This window comes from Schistocerca piceifrons, chromosome 7 (assembly GCF_021461385.2).
Source record: "Schistocerca piceifrons isolate TAMUIC-IGC-003096 chromosome 7, iqSchPice1.1, whole genome shotgun sequence".
NCBI classification, from domain to species: Eukaryota; Metazoa; Arthropoda; class Insecta; order Orthoptera; family Acrididae; genus Schistocerca; species Schistocerca piceifrons.
This window is the reverse complement of record NC_060144.1, coordinates 485,008,952-485,030,709: the sequence shown is the minus strand read 5'-3', so window position 1 is coordinate 485,030,709 and position 21,758 is coordinate 485,008,952. Positions and strand designations below refer to the sequence as shown.

General features: G+C 44.1%; 1 long non-coding RNA gene across 1 annotated transcript in view; it reads left to right on the top strand.

The window, feature by feature from the left end:
• LOC124804634 overlaps positions 1 to 21,758 on the top strand; it is a 216,731-nt gene that overhangs the window by 47,829 nt on the left and 147,144 nt on the right. Inside the window, exon 2 of the long non-coding RNA XR_007017359.1 lies at positions 13,800 to 13,920. This is a non-coding gene — a long non-coding RNA (uncharacterized LOC124804634). The remainder of the gene's footprint in view (positions 1 to 13,799; positions 13,921 to 21,758) is intronic.

Here is a 21,758-nt window from a genome sequence, read left to right as displayed (position 1 = left end):
ATAAGTTACAAAAACTCGCCCCTGGTTGCTGCCTCCTGGCGTGATACTGTAGGGGCGCTGCCAACCCGTCGCAAAGAAAAACAGGCTTGCTGGCAGGGGCTGCTAGAAGACGTAATAAAAGGGGGAAGGAATGCGCAGACGGCTGGAGGGGAGGGGAGAGGTATTGTTTCATTGTCCTGACATCTCCACAAAAAATCTGGGTTTTTAGCCACTTCACACAGAGTTCCTGCATTTTTTCACGCCAATGCTGATATGCAGCATAAAGCACCTAACTTTTAGGGTTTAGTACCAGAAATGGTAGAAACGGAACCCTTACAAGATCGCTTTGTTGTCTGTCTGTCGGACAGTTAAGTATCGTTTTTCTCAGGAACCGGTCGACGTAGCAATTTGAAATGTACACTACTGGCCATGAAAATTGCTAAACTACGAATATGACGTGCTACAGATGCGAAATTTAACCGACAGGTAGAAGATGCTGTGAAATGCAAATGATTAGCTTTTCAGAGCATTCACACAAAGTTGGCTCCGGTGGCGACACCTACAAGGTGCTGACATGAGGAAAGTTTCCAACCGATTTCTCATACACAAACAGCAGTTCACCGGCGTTGCCTGATGAAACGTTGTTGTTATGCCTCGTGTAAGGAGGAGAAATGCGTACCATCACGCTCCCGACTTTGATAAAGGTCGGATTGCAGCCTTTCGCGATTGCGGTTTATCGTATTGCGACACTGCTGCTCGCCTTGGTCGAGATCCAATGACTGTTAGCAGAATATGGAGTCGGTGGGTTCAGGAGGGTAATACGGAACGCCGTGCTGGATCCCAACGACCTCGTATCACTAGCAGTCGAGATGACAGGCATCTTATCCGCATGGCTGTAACGGATCGTGCAGCCACGTCTCGATCCCTGAGTCAACAGATGCGGACGTTCGCAAGACGACAACCATCAGCACGAACAGTTTGACGACGTTTGCAGCAGCATGGACTATCAGTTCGGAGACCATGGCTGCGGTTACCCTCGACGCTGCATCACAGACAGGAGCGCCTGCGATGGTGTACTCAACGACGAACCTGGGTGCACGAATGGCAAAACGTCATTTTTCGGATGAATCCAGGTTCTGTTTACAGCATCGTGACGGTCGCATCCGTGTTTGGCGACATCTCGGTGAACGCACATTGGAAGCGTGTATTCGTCATCGCCATACTGGCGTATCACCCGGCGTGATGGTATGGGTTGCCACTGGTTACACGTCTCGGTCACCTCTGTTCGCATTGACGGCACTTTGAACAGTGGACGCTACATTTCAGATGTGTTACGACCCGTGGCTCTACCCTTCATTCGATCCCTGCGAAACCCTACATTTCAGCAGGATAATGGACGGCCGCGTGTTGCAGGTCCTGTATGGGCCTTTCTGGATGCAGAAAATGTTCGACTGCTGCCCCGGCCAGCACATTCTCCAGATCTCTCACCAATTGAAATCGTCTGGTCAGTGGTGGCCGAGCAACAGGCTCGTCACAATACGCCAGTCACTACTCCTGATGAACTGTGGTATCGTTTTGAAGCTGCATGGGCAGCTGCACCTGTACACGACATCCAAGCTCTGTTTGAATCAATGCCCAGGCGTATCAAGGCCGTTATTACGGCCAGAGGTAGTTGTTCTGGGTACTGATTTCTCAGGATCTATGCACCCAAATTGCGTGAAAATGTAATCACATGTCAGTTCTAGTATAATATATTTGTCCAATGAATATCCGTTTATCATCTGTATTTATTCTTGGTGTAGCAATTTTAATGGCCAGTTGTGTATGTCACATATCAAGTAAGACTTACGGTCCCTTGGCGGGGTACAAAATTTAATCTTCTAAGTCAATGCTATCAAAAGATACGACCATGTATCTCACTAATTTTAATACTCGTAAAGTCACTAATTAGAACTTACAGAGTATTTCCCGTTGACCTAGAATCATGAAATTTGGCAAGAAGCAAGGTTTCACAGTACAAGTAAAGGGAATAATACGAAATTGTTAATTTGTAATTATATTGTCTTTTTTTATCCTACTGTGTCTTTCTCTCCGTCTGTTAAGACCCCTTTTCCTCAGAAACTGGTGGACATATTATGTTGAAATTTATGACACACACTGAGCTCTAGAGCCGTTCAGTGATGTGAAAATATTAAGCTTCTAAGTCAATGAAGACAAAAGACACGGCAATACATGTAACGTATTTTAATACTCGCACACTCACTCATCAAAATCTTTAGGTTACTTCCCCATGACGTAGAATCAGGAATTTCGCAAGAGGAAAGGTTTCACAGTACAATTAAAGTAAAAAATTAGTAAATTGTTAATTTGTAATAATATTACACGAAGAAATATATTTTGCCGTTTGTTATCCGACTTCAAACTAGAAAATAAAAATATTCTCGAAAGTGTTGGAATCCTTGAGTGTATAGTCTTGTAGTGCAAGGAACCAAGGGAGAGGATGTTGTTATGGTTGGGCGGCATCCTCTTTCTACAACACAAATGCACACATGTGTTAATATGTTTCTTTATTTCCATGAACTGGAAACATTTGCTTAACTTGAATGGTGTCCATGTTTTGTGGTACAAGCTCATCAATAATAGTCTTCTTGCAGACTGAGGTAATGTCCATGTTGGTAATCTTGCTATTACAAACTTTAGTTTCTCACAGCTAGTAAAGTACAAATCCGGTTGAGGTAAGCTAATCCCGCTATAGTCACTAATCTGGTCAGGATATACTGTCGTTGCCTGTGACGAACTAAACCCACTCTGCGAGCAAACTGACAGACGCCAAACTGGATGATTGAGTGAGCCCCTCTGGTCAGCGGCAGCGGACGAAATACATGCCGTCGAGATGGCGTTGGCGGCATGTTGCTTGTGGGTGTGTCTCTGGCCTCTCTCGTGACAGGTGCTCTTGATCCAGCGCCTACTAATCGATCTTGGCGCTTCATATTTGCCGACCTGTGTGCTGGTGACAGCTTATACCAGCACACTGCGACCGATATCTTGCCAGATTCATTGCTGATAAGTGACAAAAATCATTGAGATCCTAAAGTCCTGGAATGGATGAACTGCCTACACACACACAGTTAAGTTTGTACAGAACCTTCAGTGCGCGAGTCCTATTCCCAATCGTGAGGGACTCTGGAAGTCATTTAGATGCATAATTAAAAATTATATGAAATTTAATTTGAATCAGAAGGCATACTATAATTCTGACATGTACCTTAGTTAATACCATAGCTGTGACGTCACTAGCCACCATGTTGAAAGCAGATCTCTCATTGCGGGTCTCAGGCTTAGCATGGTATCGACGCGTGTAGCAAGCAGGTGCTTTGAGAGCTACAGGGCTCAAATTTTCGATATGACTTCGTACCATCGCTGTGTACCGGTTTTCGTATTAGGGAAATAACAGGGAAATCAAATTCACTGATGGAGTTTTGAAATTCTGCCACGAGGTAGCAATCGAATGACATTAATCGAGGGTGTGGAATGAAATGGGCGTCACAAAGTCAAAACTTCAACTTTTAGTGGCATGGCTATAAGTGATGTCACCCGAGTGCCGCCACTAGAATATGGATGTTTCCATAAACAATAACGGTGACACTATTCGAGTGTCGAGCGAGTGGCGTCACTTTAGTTACAAGTGCAAACTCGGTTTTGAAACCTCGTTATCGGTGAAATGATTCTGTAACCAGTCAAACGTAGGTCATAAATGCTTACATACTCGCATTGACTGTACTAATATGATTCCAGTTTAAATGGAACTGTGGACATTGCACTGATTCTGCGACTTCTGTCTGGGCGAGGAAAGAATATTTTCGTGACAGAGGAAGTGTCAGTCACCAGAACAAAGAGATTTATTGTGGTAACCCAATTATAATACGTGAAGTAGACTTCTACTTGCGCAATATTCTAGATGATGTGCGTTTTCCCCAATTTTTTTCAATGTGAGAACGATAACAGGTGACTCGTATCAGCGCATGATGGAGGATTTGATAACGCCCATAACGAAGGAATATGGAAAAACGTTATGAAAGTAGATGAATGGTACACGCTTCGGCCGTGAGTAAAAACAACCCAGGCAGCAGGAAAGGCTGAAGATTGCAGTAATCAGCTTGCCGAAGTATCGCCCCATTCGGACGACGCCCCCCGGCGAGAACATTCCAAAATAGCTATACGCCTGCAAAGTCTAAAATCACGCATAATAAATACTCTATTTGTGAATGTATTTTTAAGGGATTTTGTTCCGCATTTTGACCAGTACTACCTCCTGTAATAGTGTGGGACACTTTTTAAAGACCATGTAGAGGATGATTCAGCTGCCCCTACCTGTGAGTTTATGTGTCTCGCAACTTCTTTAAATACCTTGACTGAGATTTTTGTATTCTCTCACTCACGGTGTGCAAACCATATGCCCTACAGGAAAAATGAACGTGACTTTTTTGTAGGAAATTTTATCTTGTATTTTGTTCTGGGTTACGTTTTCACTGAAAAGATTTTAGAGTTATTAAAAAAACACGTTTGTTGGTCACTTTTGTTTCTCTTGAATAATTCCAAAACCACGGCCTCTTGCGAAAACACATCGCAGTACAAAATTTAACTACAGTACATTACCAACGAAAAGGCCCTATTCGCTTTTCCTGTAGGATTAATAGTTTGCGTGTAGAGAGAATATGAAAATTTTCTTTGTGGTTTTTAAAGGCATTGCGGGTTACATTAAACCATAGGTAGGGGCAGCTGAAATAGGATGAACCCAACAGCCACCGAAAAAATTTTAGAGGTTGTATCGGATATTTTCTGAGTATTCCGGTATAAGGAATCCCTGTTCTCTGGTGGCTTGTTGCAGAAAAGTAATGTAGTTATTAATAGTTCGGTTTCCCACGCCAATTAAATTTGTTTCGCTGAAAATGCTTTGGCAACAGTGATAAAGTATGTAACATTTAATCGCCAAAACCTACAACACAAAACACAGCGTAATACTGGAACCTTCAGAAAAAATACATATTCTCTGGTGTTGCCGTCGCTGTGGGAACAGCTCAACATAATGTCGTTTTTGCCGAAAAAATTCATATTTAGTTATATGGAAAGGACGATCATTCGAAGCGAAAAAGTCCAGTAAACATGGGCTTTCAAATGCATTTCTTAAGAGCTGTGAGCACTTGGTCAGTAGAAGAGACGTGCTTCACACCATCTAAGATGAACTAGTGCGCATAGCTCTTACGGTATGCACTTTAGTGCCCGTGATTTTTGGACTTTTTTCTTATTTTGGTCCGTATTACCTCTTCCCAAAATATAGAAAACAAAGAGCATGGAGTAGCAGGCATTTGTTTCATGCTAATGAAGATGAAATGTCCATAGCCGTTGAGGTATGCATTTTAGAGCCCATATTTATTAGATTTTTTTCTTCGAATGATCGTTCCTGTCATATCCCTGAATACGGGTTCGACGTGTGGGGCAACAGTATTGGATCACCAGTGTAGGCTTTTGTGATACGACTTTTGACTCACCCTGTATATTGCTGTTAACATACCTCAAACAGTGCCGGAAAAATAAACCCAAGATAGAACCCAAAGCTACTGCATACAAGCTTGAAAGCGAACAGTAAAGTGAGCATTACTGTTGTCAGCACAAAGCACCGAGAATGAATGAATTGAACAAGTTTGTTTGCGAACAAGACACAGGGCGCACACCGTCAACATTTGCACTGTTGGGCTGATATTTTCAGTGCATCGAAGGTGCAAACAGAAATGCAATCACTCTAAAGTGAGACACCCGAGATCACGATCTCATTATACATTAACCAGTAAAAACCTAACGCCATCTCGACACATGTATAAAGCAGCCTTAAACGCCTGATTTCTTTACAAATGCGTTATGTGTTAAATATTTGGCGTTAAGCATGTAAGCGAGAACAGGTTTAGAAAAGCTTTGAAATTATGTTTAAAGTTTGTCTGAGGTGGGTAAGCTCTCTTATTCTTAAATACGTATTACATGAATATAGTCAGGGTAATTAGCACGACCGAGCGAGGTGGCGCAGTGGTTAGACACTGGACTCGCATTCGGGAGGACGACGGTTCAATCCCGCGTCCGGCCATCCTGATTTAGGTTTTCCGTGATTTCCCTAAATCACTCCAGGCAAATGCCGGGATGGTTCCTCTGAAAGGGCACGGCCGACTTCCTTCCCCATCTTTCCCTGATCCGATGAGACCGATGACCTTGCTGCCTGGTCTCCTTCCCCAAACAACCCAATCCCCCTAATTAGCACGCCGTGAGTTACATTACTGCAAGAAATAACCTATGCATAGTTTCTAACTGTAATATTTGGCTTACTTTGCTAAAGATTTAACGTAAGATTATATTTCTTAGTGAGTACATTACGACAACATTCTATATTTTTAATTTGGTCAACAGTTGAACCAATAACTGTAGAAATGAACAAGTACACTTTTACAAATTTTACAGGAGAGACAAGAAATGGTTCAAATGGTTCAAATGCCCCTAAGCAATATGGGACTTAACATCTGAGGTCATCAGTCCCCTAGACTTAGAACTACGTAAACCTAAATAACCTAAGGACATCACACGCATCCATGCCTGAGGCAGGATTCGAACCTGCGGCCGTAGCAGCCGCGTGGTTCCGGACTGAAGCTCCTAGAACCGCTCGGTCACAGCGGTCGGCACAGGAGGGACAAATAAGTTTTATACAAAAACTGTGAAGCAAAATTATTCAAAAATTTTTTCTAAAAATATATAAATTTAAGGTGCTTTAGTGGAAATATCTGTTTTTTGCAGCGAACGATGTGGAATGTAAATTAAAGGACTTATATTTTGATGATAAAAGTTTATTTTTATATATTTTCCTCGAACTAAATATATTTCAAACATTATCGCATCAAAATAAGTTCGTGGACTAAAACATGCTCTTCAGTTTCACCTCTCTATGCTGTATCTCTCTTTGCTGTCGGAAGTGTCAAAATCTCGTTCCAAAATTGCATCGTTCTTCCACAATGTAAATGAATGTTTATTTAATACCGTCCATTTTTAATATGTTCATGGTTAGTCTGGCTTTGTAGGCACGTTCCTTGGGAAGGTCTAGGGTCATCTGAGTATTTTTGAAATAGAAGCCTTCATCTCGCAGGCTGTTTGTTGTTTCACTTACATTGAACTACCCGTGGTGTATCTTTACTGAAAGAAAAATCGTAATTTATATGGTAAAACAATCATTTTCTCCTTTCAGGATCATTACTGATACAAGTCTTTTTGGTAGAATCTTGGCCACCAGTTACTGTACTCTGTAATGTCTTCTGTTTCCAAGAGAACAACCCTAAATTCGCCTTTTTCTGTGAAAAATCAAATATGAGGCCTACCACCTCACTAACAGTGTAATATCGTTCCTGGTTTCTCAGTTTTCTCCTAACCATGTCGAAATCGCACTATTGCCTGCAGCAGATAGGGAACACGTCCAGGTCGTGTTTCCTTTCTGCAGTAAGAAGTGAACTATCCTGTTGCTGGAGGAGCTTTACTAACTGTGGACAAATTCCGTTATCTGTAGTAAACGATACGGCTACCCAGGTGGACGAATTTTGAACACGTTTCAGCATTTAGTGATTGAGTTATATTAAATACTGAAAATCAAAGCCGGGGTACTCGAAAAGAATCCGAGAAAAACCTCCGAAATTTTGTCGATAGAGTTCAAGTTCACACCGCATAGAAGGTTAAACCATCCAATAAGCCGTAATTACACTCATTTTTTAATTTAGAGTTCCTTTTCTGTTCAAGTGATTAATGATTCTAGATTTGAAACGGCAACCACTTTCGAGCTGCAGTCTATAATACGGCACCCGTAGCATCTCGAGAACCGAATGTTTAACGAAATCCATAGCGTATTTATTTTCGCGGGGGGAATGAAGTGACGGATGCGCGTTTCGGGAGAAACTGAAGCACCTCTAGAGGGCGCCGCGCTGGACAACTCTGAGGACGGGGGCTGTGATTGTAGCAGCCGGCAGAGCTGCGACGCCAATTAGCCGCCTCCTGCTCCCCGGGTCTGTTTGCTTTTTGTTTCCGCCCCAGTTCGAGTGGCGGTAGGGAGCGGCGGCGCGCATTTGTTTGGCTCAAAAATCGAATCAAAGGAAGACCTTGCGAGCTCGCGGCAGCTAATCAGATACCGGCTCTGCAAAGTCCGCTCTGAGAGCAGAGCGGAAAACCCGCCAGCGACTGCGCGCCGCTTGTGTCGCTTTACGGAAGGGGAGAGGAAGGGGTGGATGGGGGGAGGGGGGAGGGTGGAGAGAGTAATTAGATTCCTGCTGCCCTCGCCTATTCAATTACAGCTGTCCGATGACGTAACTGCGCGGACGTGTCCCGTCCGCTTGTTTCCTTTTAGCGCCGCTTCTGCCTGCCTTCTCACTGTCTTCTGCCTTCACTGTTGCCAAATAACTTACTGCCTTCAAATGGAAGGCATAATCAGATATGCCAGTCGTTCTTCCTTCAAAAAGCGTAACGTAGAAGTCTCTAGTGTATTAGAGAATAGAAACGGAGCGGGTACGACTGCTGTGTTGAGGGTTGCATACCTTAGAATTCAAGACGCCGCATACAGGCTTCCTTCCTTCACGCAGTAGATCCATGAGTATAACGAGTCTTTAACGGTGGCGCTGCGGTCCCTTCCTGCTGGTCATCAACTCGTTCTGTGTTACTAAAGTGTTCAGGAGAGTAAATCTGTGACGTAGCAAGGAAATTTGCCGTACGATGCTGCTGTTGTAGTGTAGGACTGATGACTAACTCTTGGGATCAGATGACCTTACTACGAACAGTCTTTTCCGAGACAGTGACGGGTGTAAGATGAAAATTTAGTGATCCAGTTTACACAATTGTAAATTTGTTCTGTAAGAGGTAATCTGATGGTAGGAAAAGTATTTCTGTTGTTGTCTGGTATGGACCACAGCGACCACTAACGAACCTAGCAGAACATTTCTGAACTCATTCGATGTCTCGTGTCATGCCTACTTGACAAGGGTACCAAACACTGGAACAAAACTCTAGAACTGATCACACTAGCCTCTTGTCGGCCATTTGATTTACAAATGCATTGCGATTTCTGAGAACACATCCAACAAATCTAACTTTTCCATTCGCCTTCCCAAACACTGACTTTAAGCAGGCCTTTTATTTCATGTCGCTTCTTACTAATAGCACTAAATATTTAAATGATGTAATGTGCTGTAGATGTACGCTCTTCAAAGTACACACGGTTAAGGAGTGCTTCAATTCAATATATCAAATGGAAATTATGTCCCCTCGTCTTTCGCTATTATGTGTTAATCATTTTCATTTTCTTGTTTCTTTATTTTTTTGTCATTTGTAAATTTTTATCGTCGTTCTGGAATTAAGTGATTAGTCTTCTAATTTCCAAATAACATTGGCTCGGATAGTCAAACTGAATACGAGGAAAATAAGTAGATGTAGCGTAATGCACAAAATTCTGGTCTGCGAGACAGGGAGGTGGACCAAACCCTCACGTTCATCTGCGTGCCAAAAGAACGACAGCTGCTCTGACCAAGCTGTATGTGGTTCTGATGCTGTTTTCCACACTAGACTAGCGAAATGACGTGCTGTATCCCGTCTCCGCCTCATAGATATAACATGCACACAGTTAAAATACGATGCACACAGAAGAAAGCTTCCAGAATTTACGATGTTGCAATGCCTGTGTTATTCCGAATTGCATTGCAATGTTCCTGTGGACACGGACTCATGTATTCGGAATCACACAGGCACTGCAATATCGTATTTATGTGCCGACACCGAGCAAGCGACATTCAAGTGAAATATCTCCCCTTTACGGGAGTATGCGTAAAGGATGTAAGAGTAGAGATTGTAGACATACGGTTGACGACATGTGGAAGTTTGGGTATGGCCGTGAGTCGTGCTTGGATAGCCTAACGTAAGGCAACCGCTCGCAATAACCCGGAAATCCGGGTTCGGTCCCGGTCCGGCCCAAATTTTCATTGGTGTCATTCCATTAAGCAGCTGATGGTTGTTCAAATTCGCAACTGCGAATACATTTCGTGTATACAGAATTTACAGACTGCACACACACACACACACACACACACACACACACACACACACACACACACATGAAAGCGCGCGCGCGCATTCCATACGGCTAGCTGAGGATCGTCACAACAGCAACCCCGCTCATAGATTAAAATCAAAAACTGAATAATCGCAGATGAACGGTTTCCTGTTATAATCTGACCTAGCTGTGGGCAGAAGAGAAAGATAATGGATCTTATTCGAAATACTTGGTTCAAAGTGTACCAGTGCGTTTAATGCTATAATGATCAAAACTGCACAGCGGTTAAGTCGTTGGTACGGAGTCCATTCCTCCACCCTTCCCAAGCCATATTTAGATTCTTTTTAATCTATTACAACAAATGCTGAGATATTTATTTTTGAAGGACGCGTGCTATTCCCCTTCTGATCCTTGTCCTGTCCGAGCTCCTGCTCCGCCTCTAATGACCTCGTCGGCAACGGGACACTACACTCTAATATTCCTTCCCTCAAAGTTTTTTTATAGCCTGTGCGAAATAATAGCTCTGTAAACGTACTTCGCCAGAAATGTGTCACGTCCGTTCAGTCCATTTTCATTTAAGAGATGTATTTCAGGACCACCTTCTTAAGGAGTAAATTACTCAGCTACAGCCCTCTAGAATTCAGACGTCCTCTTGCTCACTTGATAAATTTCCCAAAGAATGGATCACTATTTTGAAAAAGCTTGTACGGAAATATTATGGACGATTCCCTATGATAATAAAGCCTTACTTTCGAGCTAGCCACCAAAAATGTCGGTGGCTACCGTTCGGTTTTCCTACAGCTATTCGTGCGAGTTACTTCCACTTCCTATGGCTTCGTAGCCGTATCCCTAGGTATTTAATCGATATAACAAAGCCCACAAGCTAATCGCTACAGCCAGGCAATAGAGAAAATGCTCTTCCTGTTCACATGAATAACCTTATACTAATCCACTCGCTGTGTATGAGAAATAATTGTTTACGTAATTTTGGATATAGGATTATGCGCCAAGGACACTTTCCTGTAAAGCACAGTCTCATATACAAATAATTTGATACGACATCCCACACTACCTGACAGATCATTTACGTGCATGAGAACATTAACAGTTCTGTCCCTCCTCGATCTTTCTTTCTTTGAATATTCAAAGATGGAGATTATGTACTGACATGACTACGCCAAAGAATTCATCATCGACCATATTTATAGCAGTTATGTTAGTTTGTCCAGCTTGGAACCTATTATCAAGTATGGTCATACACACTGGTCATCGAGAACATTATGACCACCTACATAATAGGCAGCATGTCCACCTTTGACACTGATAACAGCGGTGACGTGTCGTGGCTCGGAAGCATGGCAGGTCACGGGAGAGAGTTGGCACCACATAGCACACAAGAGCGATGAGCGTTGACGGCCCTTCAGTCACATTCCAGATGTGTTCGATTGGTTCAGATATGGCGATTTGGGACCAGCACATCAATTGGAACTCGCCACTTTGTTCCTCGAACCACTCCATCACACTACTGGATTTGTGGCATGGCGCATTATCTTGTTGAAAAATGCTACGGCCGTCGGGAAATATGATCGTCATGAAAGGGTGTACGTGGTATGCAACCAGTGTACGAAACTCCATGGCCGTCTTGGTGCCTTGTACGAGCTCCACTGGACCCGTGGATGTCCACGTGAATGATCCCCAAAGCATAATGGGGTCGCCGTCAGCTTGTCTCCGTTCCGCAGCACAGGTTTCAAGGAGCTGTTTCCCTGTAAGACGAGTGATTCGCGCCCTCCCTTCGGCATGGCTCAGCCACTGCGCCAAAGTCCAGTGCCAGAGATCACCTTCCCATTTCAGTCGTAGCTGCCGATATCGTGGTGTTAACATTGACACGTGCATGGGTCGTCGGCTGCGCAGGCCTGTTGTTAGGGGTGTTCGGTGCACTGTGTGCTCAGACACACTTGTACTCTGCCCAGCGTTAAAGTCTGATGTTAGCTACAAAATACTCGTGCCGAGCCTCTGGGCCATCTCAATTTGCACATCGGTCAGACTCAGATAGATCAAGTGTCTTCTTCATTCTTCATACGGCCAACACGCTCGCTGATATTCTTAGGTCTACAACTTTGCTTCCGCCGTTTTTCAATACACAGCAGTAGCGCCAAGTGGGTTTCAGGTGGTTGGTCAAACGTGCAATACAATAAGCTTAGGCATCTGTGAACATCATGGCATAAAAATATTAGTCGATTTGTGATTGCATCGCCGGCCGTAGTGGCCGTGCGGTTAAAGGCGCTGCAGTCTGGAACCGCAAGACCGCTACGGTCGCAGGTTCGAATCCTGCCTGGGGCATGGATGTTTGTGATGTCCTTAGGTTAGTTAGGTTTAACTAGTTCTAAGTTCTAGGGGACTAATGACCTCAGCAGTTGAGTCCCATAGTGCTCAGAGCCATTTTTTTGTGATTGCATCATAAGGTTATTCTCGATTAAGTACCTCAATTTACGTAACCATTTCTCGCCATTTGCGGGAAGTTTTAATTTTCTGCTTTAACATGAATAAATCTGCGGCTGTGGCTCTTAAAATGCTGGGTAAGACCAATGGTGAGGGAACTGTTAGTGGAAGAACGTGCAGAGAATGTTTCCAACGCCTTAAGAACGGTGATTTTGATGTCGAAGACCGGCATGGCGGCGGAAGACAGAACGTTTTCGTAGCTACTGAAACAGACCAAGACAGTCACAGGACATCATTATCGGAAGCAATTGATGCGTTCGAGCCCAGCACTGAAACACAAACGGCCACAATACAGCGATAGACACGTAAAAGTAATTTTGCAGCAGGTCAGTGTTCGATCCCATGTCGCAAAACCCGTCAAAATATACATCCCTCCCGCCGTATTCTCCATACGTCGCTCTCTCTGACTACCACCTTTTTCGATCTGTGTCATACAGTCTGGCTGACCAGCACTTCCGATCATATGAACAAGTGCAAAATTGAATCGATTCATGGATCCCCACAAGAGACTTCCAGTTCTTCCGCCACGGGATTTGTATGCTATCCGAAAGATCTGTGAAAGTAGTGGCCACTGATGGGCAGTACTATGAACCATAATTTTTTTGTAAGTTTTTCACAATAAAGCCCCGAACTTCGAGCAAAAACGACGGAAGCGAAGTTGTAGAACTAGGACATGCACCGTGCGTGCGTCTGACTAGCAGTCATTCCTCGCCAGATGACACCGCTATCGCCTGGATGTGGTTATATCAATAGTAGGTCTGTGGCCATAACGTTCTACCTGATGTGCTCATAATTTGTGTGTCTCAACACTGTGACGTACTGCTTTAGTTTTACACACTACTTTTTTTGTGCGTGCTTGAATACATTTTGAGTACATGAGGAGTTTACCCAGGATCCTGTTGTTTGTGAGGTTGAGCAGTCTGTTTGCTGACTCGCAGCAGCGCGAACCTTTGTGCGCTGTATTATAAAATGTGATAAAACATGGTCGGAAATGGGGCATAAATACAACAATATCGCCTGCAAAATGGACAAATTCTGCATTCTGAATGAAATACAGTGGTAAATCTTGAACATTTGCGTTTGCATCAGAATTCGTAAGATGAAGGTATAGTAAGATGTAAGGATTCAAGTGAACAGAGTAAGGAGACAGAGAATAAAGTGTGAGAAACGCATTAAATTCTTACGATCCGCCTTTCTCCTGTTTCAGGTGGAGGTAGTCGAGGCGTACTGCGACCCCCGGGACTCGAAGGCGTACCTGGAACCCGGCGAAGAGGCCAGTGGCAAGCTATATACCAGTCCTGACAGAGACTACTCGCAGCCATACACAGGTACGCCTGCCAGCATGCCACGTTCTTGTTCATAATGCCGCAAAATGTTGTCGTATTGTCCTGACTGTGTCCATACTGTTTCTTCGCTGTTGAGGTACAGAATACCATGTCACTGGCAAGAAGTGTGTCTGACGAGCAATGAACTACATGTGGAGAACTGAACTACTCGGCCATGGCATACTTCCTCTCAGTGGCTCAGGCTGAGCAAAGAACTTCTGGCATGGCTGCAGAACAGAGTCGGGCGGTGCATTGCTTCCAGCACCACCGAAAGAATCCTCCTATTTGTGTGGCTCGTGACACGTAGATTTCAGTCTGCCACATTTTAAGTATTCCTATTATTTGCTCGCACAAGAGGGAAGGGGTTTACCAGCTGATCTTTCCATTATTTAAGTAGACTGAGATACGAATGTGGTATAGCTATTACAATTTTATGATACTTCCAAAACAAACAAAAAAAGATGCCTGACACAGATAGGTTCTCTGTTAGCGATCAGCCAACCAAAGTAGTTTCTTCAGTGTTTGCCTTAGCATTCACTGTGTTCTATGCCTCCGTCCAATTTGTGATGCAAGTTTTAGAAGAGAGACGACCTTTTCTGTTTTACTTATTCGTTCAATCTTTCAGCGGAGTGAAAATTAGACACTCTAGAGATTACAGAATGGATTTTTGTCCGAATTTTCGTAGCGAAATTAACAATGGAAAATAGACAAATGTGGTATGAAATCGGTCAGTATGGGGCCCAGTCCTGCAAAAAAAAAAAAGTTTAATTGCTTGAAAGTAATCTGGGTAATTAAGAAAAACTTAACTAGCGATTTCAGGGAAAATTTAAATATTTCGCGAGAAGTGGCTGCTAGTGTCAAAAAATATGAAATCGCAGCATAATAATAGATTACCGATCGATATTGAAACATATTTCATGCTTTCTGAACAAAACTTGAAAATAGAAGAAAATGAAATAAACGGTCAAACGGTTTGTGAAATGATTTGTCTGAAAGTAAGACATAAAACAGGTTACAGAAACATTTGACCTGCCTTTGAATGTTGCTCGAAATCTTGTACAGGAAATGAGGTGTCGATTCACAGCTGAAAGTTCAATATTTATCTTAGAATCCTAGCCTTTAATAGAGAAATAGGACATTTGTCTGATGGAATTTCACTGATTGGTGTCCTTATGTTATTAACCCATGACCATCTCAGCTGCTGCACATGATTCCGAGTATCATAAAAAGGCGCACCAGTATTTCTACAATCTATTCTGTTTCTTACTCTTAAACCACTCATTTCATAAAAACATTTGACCGCTTTTTTCATATTTTTTGTGTGATGGAATATGATTAAGCTGGTAAGTATTCAGGAAAAAGGAAAAAAATTGAGTGCAGCGTGGCTCTAGCTGAGGACCGTATTGCGCTGCAGAAACTAAAGGAGGCCTCATACCCAGTGTTATTCCGAAATACGGTATAATGTCCGTTTGCACACGCATGCATGTCCGAAGGAACAAGCACTGCGGCGACTACAGCTGTCATGAAATACATGAAATTTATTTAGATTCGATTCGATTAGTACTTGTTCCATAGATCACGAATACGAGACTTCGTAATGGTGTGGAACGTGTCAGGTTAATAAAATGTGTCAATACAAGATATTACATTACACAAAATATTACATGACACTCAATATTTTTAATTTTCTGTTTTTTTTTGTTTTTTTGTTTTTTAGGGCTTGGGGAAATTACGCACTAACTATATCCAAAAATTCATCTATGAGTAGCACGAGTTGCCATAAAGAAATTCTTTTAATTTCCTTTTAAATGCTATATGGCTTTCTGTCAGACTTTCGATGCTATTAGGCAAGTGACCATAGACTTTTGTGGCAGCACAGTTTACCCTCTTCTGAGCCAAAGTAGAGTAGTGAAGATCATTCTTTCTCCTAGTGTTGTAGCCATGTACAATGCTATTACTTTTGAATTCGTTCGGATTGTTATTAACAAATTTCATAAGTGAATATATATATTGTGAGTCTACAATGAAGATGTCTAGCTCTTTAAATAAGTGTCTGCAGGATGATCTTGGATGAGCTCCAGCAATTATTCTGATTACACGCTTTTTGAATATGGACTACCATCAGATGTATAATGGAATGACGACAGTGAAAATTTGTACAGGGGTGGGATTCGAACCTGGCTTTCCCACTTATCTCATTACAATCTGGCTGTTCGAGCACAACGCACGGACAGACACAGGCTTCCATATGTGGTCAGACATGTTCGAAGGAACATTGCATCGTAATTTGAGTAACACAGTGACTGCAATATCGTATATATCCGCCGACACCGCGGAAGCAACTTTCAAGTGAAAAGTCTCCCACGTACGGTAATATACATAATGTAAGTACGAGTACGCCAACGGCCTTGCCGCAGTGGTAACAGATCACCGAAGTTCAGCGCTGGCGGGTGACCATCCGATCTGCCGAGCGCTGTTGGCAAGCGGAGTGCACTCAGCCCTTGTGAGGCAAATTGAGGAGTTACTTGATCGAGAAGGAGCGGCTCCGGTCTCGTAAACCGACATACGGCCGGGAGAGTGGTGTGCTGACCACATGCCCCTCCATATCCGCATCCAGTGACGCCTGTGGGCTGAGGATGACACGGTGACCGGTCGGTACCGTTGGTCCTTCCAAGGCGTGTCCGGACGGAGTTTAGTTTTTAGTTCAAGAACGACTGCAGTTTGTAGACATATCGTTGAAGACATATGGATGTTTGGGCTGGGCGTGAATCGTGCTCGGATAGCCATATGGTAAGGCGACTGCTCGCGATAAGCGGGGAAACAGCGTTCGAGTCCCGGTCACGCACAAATGTTAATTGTCGTCATTCTGCTATAAAGCTGATGGGAGTCCAAACTCGAAATTTCGAATACACTTCATGACGATGATTTTGGTAAATGTACACTACTGGCCATTAAAATTGCTACACCACGAAGATGACGTGCTACAGACGCGAACTTTAACCCACAGGAAGAAGATTCTGTGATATGCAAATGATTAGCTTTTCAGAGCATTCACACAGGGTTGGCGCCGGTGGCGACACCTACAACGTGCTACATGAGGAAAGTTTGCAACCGATTTCTCATACACAAACAGCAGTTGACCGACGTTGCCTCGTGAAACGTTGTTGTGATGCCTCGTGCAAGAAGGAGAAATGCCTACCATCACGTTTCCGGCTTTGATAAAGGTCGGATTGTAGCCTATCACGATTGCGGTTCATCGTTTCGCGACATTGCTGCTCGCGTTGGTCGAGATCCAACGACTGTTAGCAGAATATGGAATCTGTGGGTTCAGGTGGGTAATACGGAAAGCCGTGCTGGATCCCAACGGCCTCGTATCACTAACAGTCGAGATGACAAGCATCTTATCCGCATGGCTGTAACGAATCGTGCAGCCAAGTCTCGATCCCAACGTTAACAGATGGGGACGTTTGCAAGACAACAACCATGTGCACGAACAGTTCGACGACGTTTGCAGCAGAATGGGCTATCAGCTCGGAGACCATGGCTGCGGTTACCCTTGACGCTGCATCACAGACAGGAGCGCCTGCGATGGTGTACTCAACGACGAACCTGGGTGCACGTATGGCAAAAAGTCATTTTTTCGGATGAATACAGGTTCCGTTTACAGCATCATGATGGCCGCATCCGTGTTGGGAGACATCGCGGTGAACGGAGATCGGAAGCTTGTATTCGTCATCACCATACTGGCGTATCACCCGGCGTGATGGTATGGGATGCCATTCGTTACACGTCTCGGTCACCTCTTGTTCGTATTGACGTTACAAAAAATGGTTCAAATGGCTCTGAGCACTATGGGACTTAACATCTGTGGTCATCAGTCCCCTAGAACGTAGAACTACTTAAACCTAACTAACCTAAGGACTTCACAAACACCCATGGCCGAGGCAGGTTTCGAACCTGCGACCGTAGCGGTCACGCGTTTCCAGACTGAAGCGCCTAGAACCGCACGGCCGCACCGGCCGGCTATTGACGTTACATTTCAGATATGTTTCGACCCGTGGCTCTATCCTTCATTCGATCCCTGCGAAACTCTACACTTCAGCAGGATAATGGACGACCGCATGTTGCAGGTCCTGTACGGGCCTTTCTGGATACAGAAAATGTTCGACTGCTGCCCTGGCCAGCACATTCTCCAGATCTCTCACCAATTGAAAACGTCTGGTCAATGGTGGCCGAGCAACTGGCTCGTCACAATACGCCAGTCACTACTCGTGATGAACTGTGGTATCGTTTTGAATCTGCATGGGCAGCTATACCTGTACACGCCATCCAAGCTCTGTTTGACTCAATGACCAGGCATATCAAGGCCGTTACTACGGCCAGAGTTGGTTGTTCTGGGTACTGATTTCTCAGGATCTGTGCACCCAAATTGCGTGAAAATGTAATCACATTTCAGTTTTAGTATAATAGATTTGCCCAATGAATACCGGTTTATCATCTGCATTTCTTCTTGGTGTAGCAATTTTAATAGCCAGTAACTCTTGGGGAGGCTGCAAATACTGGATAGAGGCCATGTAGGCAAACACCAGAGAGACAGAAACAGCGATTGTAACCTGGTTTTGGATACAGCTCATCTATAAAACCGACGCTGTGTACTCCAGACGGGATGTGCCACAGGAATGCCGCGAGTATCGTACGGGATGGGAATAAATTTAGCGAAACGGCCGGCGGAGCCGCAGACGGCAGAGCCGAGGACAGGGTGAGGCTGGCGTGATTTAGGTTTCATTATGAGGGGCGGGATTGGCTCCCCGCCGATACGGAGTGCCCCTCCCTATCCCCTGCCGCGCACTTAAACGTTAATAAAACGCGGTAATATCTCAAGCGCGGCGCAAGCCGGCTCCTTGAAGGGGGCTGTTCGAGGGGAAGGCGGAGAGTGGAGGGCGCAGCGAAAATTAAACACCGTCTGTCTCGTCTGGCAGGCGTCTGGTGCCGCTGCCCTCCGTCTAGGTCGGCTGTCTGCTGTCTCTAAGGGCGCGTTGTACGTGAGCTCTGCATCAGGTGGTACTGTACCGACACTGCCTGGTGCCCCAGATATAGTTGCACTGTCCGTGGGTATTCCTGTCATGCTGTAGACAAGACCTTTTCCTGAGTCACGGCACCTGACCTGGTCCTACACGGCCGAACTAGCAGTGTGCATCTCCTCTCAAGCGCTAGTCGCGTGAGATCCTGCATGGCACTGAGTATACTAAATGCTGACTGCTGTTGACAGGGGATTTCAGATCTATTTCGTAGTCCTAGATTTCCGGGACGCTTTTGACTCTGTACTACACAAGCGGATAGTAGTAAAATTGCGTGCTTATGGAATATCGTCTGAGTTATGTGACTGGATTTGCGATTTCCTGTCAGAGAGATCACAATTCGTAGTAATTGACGGAAAGTCCTCGAGTAAAACAGAAGTGATTTCAGGCGTTCCCCAAGGTAGTGTTATAGGCCCTTTACTGTTCCTTATCTATATAAACGATTTGGGAGACAATCTGAGCAGCCGTCTTCGGTTGTTTGCAGATGACGCTGTCGTTTATCGACTTATAAAGTTATCAGAAGGTCAAAACAAACTGCAAAACGATTTAGAAAAAATATCTGAATGGTGCGAAAAGTGGCAGTTGACCCTAAATAACGAAAAGTGTGAGGTCATCTACATGAGTGCTAAAAGGAACTCGAAAACTTCGGTTACACGATAAATCATTCTAATCTAAAAGCCGTAAATTCAACTAAATACCTACGTATTACAATTACGAACAACTTAAATTGGAAAGAACACACAGAAAATGTTGTGGAGAAGACTAATCAAAGGCTGCGTTTTATTGGCAGGACACTTAGAAAATGTAACAGACCTACTAAGGAGACTGCCTGCACTAAGCTTGTCCGTCCTGTTTTAGAATACTACTGCGCGGTGTGGGATCCTTACCAGGTAGGACTGACGGAGTACATCGAAAAAGCTCAAAGAAAGGCAGCACGTTTTGTATTGTCGTGAAATATGGGAGAGAGTGTCGCAGGAATGATACAGGTTTTGGGCTGGAAATCATTAAAAGAAAGGCGTTTTTCGTTGCGACGGAATCTTCTCACGAAATTCCAGTCACCAACTTTCTCCTCCGAAGGCGAAAATATTTTGTTGACACCGACCTACATAGGGCGGAACGATCACCACGATAAAATAAGGGAAATCAGAGCTCGTACGGAAAGATATAGGTGTTCATTCTTTCCGCGCGCTATTGGAATAATAGAGGATTGTGAAGATGGTTCGATGAACCCTCTGCCAGGCACTTAAATGTGATTTGCAGAGTATCGATGTAGATGTAGATGTAGAATGACATACGCAGACGGAAAAAAAATTCCAACAGAAAGAAGGAGCTGTGCGACATAAACGAAAGTTGGTAGGCGTGTTTCTACATCTAAAAGATGACCTCTATTCAAAATTCGTGGTAGTCGCATAAGATAGGCGCTATTAGCGCCACTATGAGGATGCTTGCGTTATGTGCGCCTTAACGGTCGTGAGCGTAATTATCTTTGACAGTGGACGTGATGAGTTGATATTAGTCGAGAATGCCTTTACGGTAAAAAAGACGCCATTATCAGCATCTCACTGAGTTCGAACCAGGTGGTGTAGTAGGGCTACGGGAATCTGGATGTTCCTTGTGCGGTACTGCAGAAAGATGTAGCCCCTATAAATTACTGGTGGTAACGGCGGCCACGAGAGTCTACGGCCGCAAGAATACCGAGCTCCAGGCGGCCACGTGGCGCTACGAGAGGGAAGACCATCGTCTTCCACGTGTGGCTCTGGTACAGCGTACTGCATCAGTAGCAGCATTTTGGGCAGCAGTTGGCACTCCAGTGGCACGACGACTGTTGCAGATCGGTTACTTCAAGGACAGCTCGAGTCAGACGCCCTGTAGCAAGCATTCCACTGAACCCAAACCACCGCCATTTGCGATTTCAGTTGTGTCAAGCGAGAGCTCATTGAAGGGCAGGGCGGAGGTCTGTCGTATTTTCTGACGAAAACTGGTTAAGCCTCAGTGTCACTGATGGCCGTGTGTTGGTCAGGAGGCCAGTTAAGGGTCTGCAACCAACCTACCTGCGTGCTAGACACACTGCACCTACATCCAGAGTTATGATCTGGGGTGCAATTTCATAGGACAACAGAACCCTGTATTCAAGTCTATTTTTTACTGAAGGATGGATACTGAATTAGAGTTTTTGAACTGGAAATGTTTTCTGAATTTTAACTGTGAAGTCATAAATCGAAGTTAACGAAATTCTTTTACTACCGGCTGCTGAACACACATCATCAAACATATCCGAAATAAACTTTCTAGGAAACTTAGGAGTTGATGTTCTTACTTCTATCTTCTCAGTGGCAAACTTTACCTCTTCTTTCTGCTGCTATGGTCCTCTCGAATATAGCTGCCGTAGAACATGCTTATTGGTGACCTAATGAAAAAAACTCATTTCGTTGTGGTGAGATGAAATGTTCGTCAAATAAATAGAGAGGCACTGTAATTCACTTCACGTTATTTACGTTAACCCAAAATCCAGTATTAACAAAAATGTTACAATACGAAGAGCGATAAAATGTTCGCGCCCTCTCTTCGCCAAGACACACATACTTCTCTCATTTTGCGACTTAAAAAAAAGTAATAAAGTGACAGTCACATCTCTCTCATCTAACAGCATCTCTACTGCAGCGCATCGCTTCCTATTTTATCTTACTTATACCTTTTTGGAAACATCCAGCAAGTGCCATTACAGCCACTCTCATAGTTATCGCACGCACCCTGACGGCAGAT